Genomic DNA, 3,739 nt, shown 5'->3' with positions numbered 1-3,739 from the left:
GTATAATACTCTATCCAAAAAATTTTGTTTTTCAAACAAATATTGGCCTTTTTGTGAGAGAGACAGTTTTAAAATTACAGGTTACTAGTAAATTCTTAATATTTGTAATTCTGACATATTTAAATGATAGCAGATAAGTACAGTAACATAAAGGACCCCTGGGTACCCATTAATATAGTTGAAGTACTTGTAACACGCCCAGATCCCATTGCCCTTCTTCATTTTTAAAAAGTGACCTACATCATGAATCTTGTATTTATCATTCTCAAGTACATTTTCACACTTTATTCTATTTATATACATGTACATGGTCTCCAGCCCCCTACCCCTGCCACAGTCTCCTCAGTTCAGTTCAGTTCAGTCGCTCAGTCGTGTCCGACTCTCCACGACCCCATGAATCACAGCACGCCAGGCCTCCCTGTCCATCACCAACTCCCTTGCAGTCCAAGAGACTCTCAAGAGTCTTCTCCAACACCACAGTTCAAAAGCATCAATTCTTCAGCGATCAGCTTTCTTCACAGTCCAACTCTCACATCCATACATGACCACAGGAAAAACCATAGCCTTGACTAGACGGACCTTGTTTGACAAAGTAATGTCTCTGCTTTTTAATATACTATCAAGGTTGGTCATAACTTTCCTTCCAAGGAGTAAGTGTCTTTTAATTTCATGGCTGCAATCAGCATTCGCAGTGATTTTGGAGCCCAGAAAAATAAAGTCTGACACTGTTTCCACTGTTTTTCCATCTATTTCCCATGAAGTGATGGGACCAGATGCCATGATCTTTGTTTTCTGAATGTTGAGCTTCAAGCCAACATTTTCACTCTCCTCTTTCACTTTCCTCTAGAGGCTTTTGAATTCCTCTTCACTTTCTTCCATAAGGGTGGTGTCATCTGCTTATCTGAGGTTATTGATATTTCTCCCAGCAGTCTTGATTCCAGCTTGTGCTTCTTCCTGCCCAGCGTTCCTCATGATGTACTCTGCATAGAATTTAAATAAGCAAGGTGACAATATACAGCCTTTACGTACTCCTTTTCCTATTTGGAACCAGTCTGTTGTTCCATGTCCAGTTCTGACTGTTGCTTCCTGACCTGCATACAGGTTTCTCAAGAGGCAGGTCAGGTGGTCTGGGATTCCCATCTCTTTCAGAATGTTCCACAGTTTATTGTGATCCACACAGTCAAAGGCTTTGGCATAGTCAATAAAGCAGAAGTAGATGTTTTTCTGGAATTCTCTTGCTTTTTCGATGATCCAGCAGATGTTGGCAATTTGATCTCTGGTGCCTCTGCCTTTTCTAAAACCTGCTTGAACATCTGGGAGTTCATGGTTCACATATTGCTGAAGCCTGGCTTGGAGAATTTTGAGCATGATTTTAGTAGCGTGTAGATGAGTGCAATTGTGTGGTAGTTTGAGCATTCTTTGGCATTGCCTTTCTTTGGGATTGGAATGAAGACTGACCTTTTCCAGTCTTGTGGCCACTGCTGAGTTTTCCAAATTTGGTGGCATATTGAGTGCAGCACTTTCACACCATCATCTTTCAAGATTTGAAATAGCTCAGCTGGAATTCCATCATCTCCACTAGCTTTGTTCGTAGTGATGCTTTCTAAGGCCCACTTGACTTCACATTCCAAGATGTCTGGCTCTAGGTCAGTGAATTCCTAGGTAATCCTTAAAGTGTTACATTTTCAAAGCTTGTGTAGATAGTACCAGATTTTACATTTCTGAGATTTATCTGTTTTCATACATATTGCCTTATACATGATTTAGAGATCACTCATTTTAGCATTATGTAATATGGTATTGAATGAATATTGAATATACCTCATGTAAAGAATCCATTCTCCTTGACACGTATGAGGCTGTTTTTAATTTTCACAATGACAAATAATGCTACTGTGGCTCTCCTTCCTTATGTTTCTTGTTCATAAGTAGGGGAGTTTCTCTAGTTCCAAGAATGGTACTGATGGTTTGAAATACATCTGCAACTTTCCCTAAACAATAGCAGGTTTTTGGAGATGCATCATGCCTCTTCCCGCTGTGTGTGTGCTGTATGTGTATATTGCGTGTGCTGCCTGCATAGCTACATTTCTTTGGGTTCCTATTTGTGCATGTGGGGCTCGTATTGGGCAGATGAGGAGGCCATTGCTTGTGCATCTGCCTCCGTGTGTGTGAGGGAGGGGTGGGTATTAAGGAGCAGTATGGGGAGAAGGCTGGTTGTGGCTACAGGTATGCAGAACTAGGAGGCTGAAGGACCCTCTGGTCACTGTAGTGTCCTCCCTCTTCCTCCTCATTGCATGTGCCCCTCTCAGGTCTTTTCCAGGCGGCAGCACCCAATGGAGCCTCCACTATTATCTCTGCGGCCCTGGAGCTAAGGGATAGGGACAAACTGCAAAGGAATGCTGTTCTGAAGGCAATGGACCACATCAACATTGCCATCATCTGCACCCTCATCAGCTTGTGTCCCTCTGTGATGGAACTTGAGAAGCTGGACAACCTGATGTTGAACTTGGATGAGACTGAGGACAAGTCCAAGTTTGGGGGCAATGCCATCTTGGATGTGTCCTTGGCCACGTGTAAAGCAGGAGCAGCCAAGCAGGAATTGCCCCTTCACCACCACATTGCTCAGCCGGCCAAGAACTCAGATCTCATCCTGCCTGTACCTTCAACATGATCAGTGGTGACTCTCATGCTGGGAACAAGCTTACCACACAGGAGTTTAGATCCTCCCCATGGGTGCTGAGAGCTTTTAGGATGTCATGCGACTCGAGGTGGAGGTCTATCACACACTCATATAGGAATAGCATGGCAAGGATGCCACCAATGTGGGAGATGAAAATGGCTTTGCCCCGTAAATTCTGGAGATCAGAAGTTTCCAAGCAAAGCCTTGGAGCTGGTAAATGCAGCCATTGACAAAGCTGGCTACACAGAAAAGATTGTCATCAGCATGAATGTTGCCACCTCAGAGTTTTATCATGGTAGCAGATATGACTTTAAGACTTTAAGTCTTACTGATATATCACTGGGGACCAGGACTTTGTTAGGGCCTATCTTGTTGTCTCCCTCAAGGCTGAAGTTTAGGAAGATCAATTTGATCACCAAAGCCATCCAAGCGTGCAAGCTAGCCCAGGAGAATGGTAGAGGGTCATGATGAGTCACTATTTGGGAGAGATTGAGGACACGTTCATTGCCAACATGGTGGGGGAACTGTTCACAGGCCAGATCAATACTGGAACCTGGTGCACCTGGCTAAGTACAATCTGCTTATGAATGGGAATCATGGAAGAGCTGGGGCATGAAGCTCGATTTCCAGGACATAATGTCTGCAGTCCCAGCATACTGTGATCCTTCTACCTGGCTGGAGACTTGGAACCCCTGGGTCATCCTCCTGAAACTTCTTCCTTTCAATCCTGCTTGCAATTTCATTCCAGACACCCAAGCTGCCCTGCCGCACTGCTCATTGGCTGCTTCAGCCTCTACTGCCTCCACTCTCCGCTCTCTGGGTTCCAGGTGGCATGGAAGGCAGGACCTGTGCAGTGCTGAATGAAGGCAGGTGCTGCCTGTGTGCACTGGCCTGCCCTAAGATTATGTACATGTTTGGTGGTGGTGGTTTAGTTGCTAAGTCATGTCCGACTCTTATCACATTGTGGACTGCCAGGTCCCTCTGTCCATGGGATTCTCCAGGCAAAAATACTGGAGTGGGTTGCCATTTCCTTTTCCAAATAAATGCATATTTTTATTT

General features: G+C 44.5%; 1 pseudogene; it reads left to right on the top strand.

Moving 5' to 3' along the window:
* The first annotated feature begins 2,108 nt into the window (after positions 1 to 2,108).
* LOC129552098 (gamma-enolase-like) lies at positions 2,109 to 3,012 on the top strand (annotated as a pseudogene).
* Positions 3,013 to 3,739: the final 727 nt, after the last annotated feature.

Source organism: Moschus berezovskii, chromosome 1 (assembly GCF_049115385.1).
Source record: "Moschus berezovskii isolate FMDL1 chromosome 1, NW_MosBer_1.0, whole genome shotgun sequence".
NCBI lineage: Eukaryota > Metazoa > Chordata > Mammalia > Artiodactyla > Moschidae > Moschus > Moschus berezovskii.
This window is presented reverse-complemented; position numbering and strand designations above follow the sequence as displayed.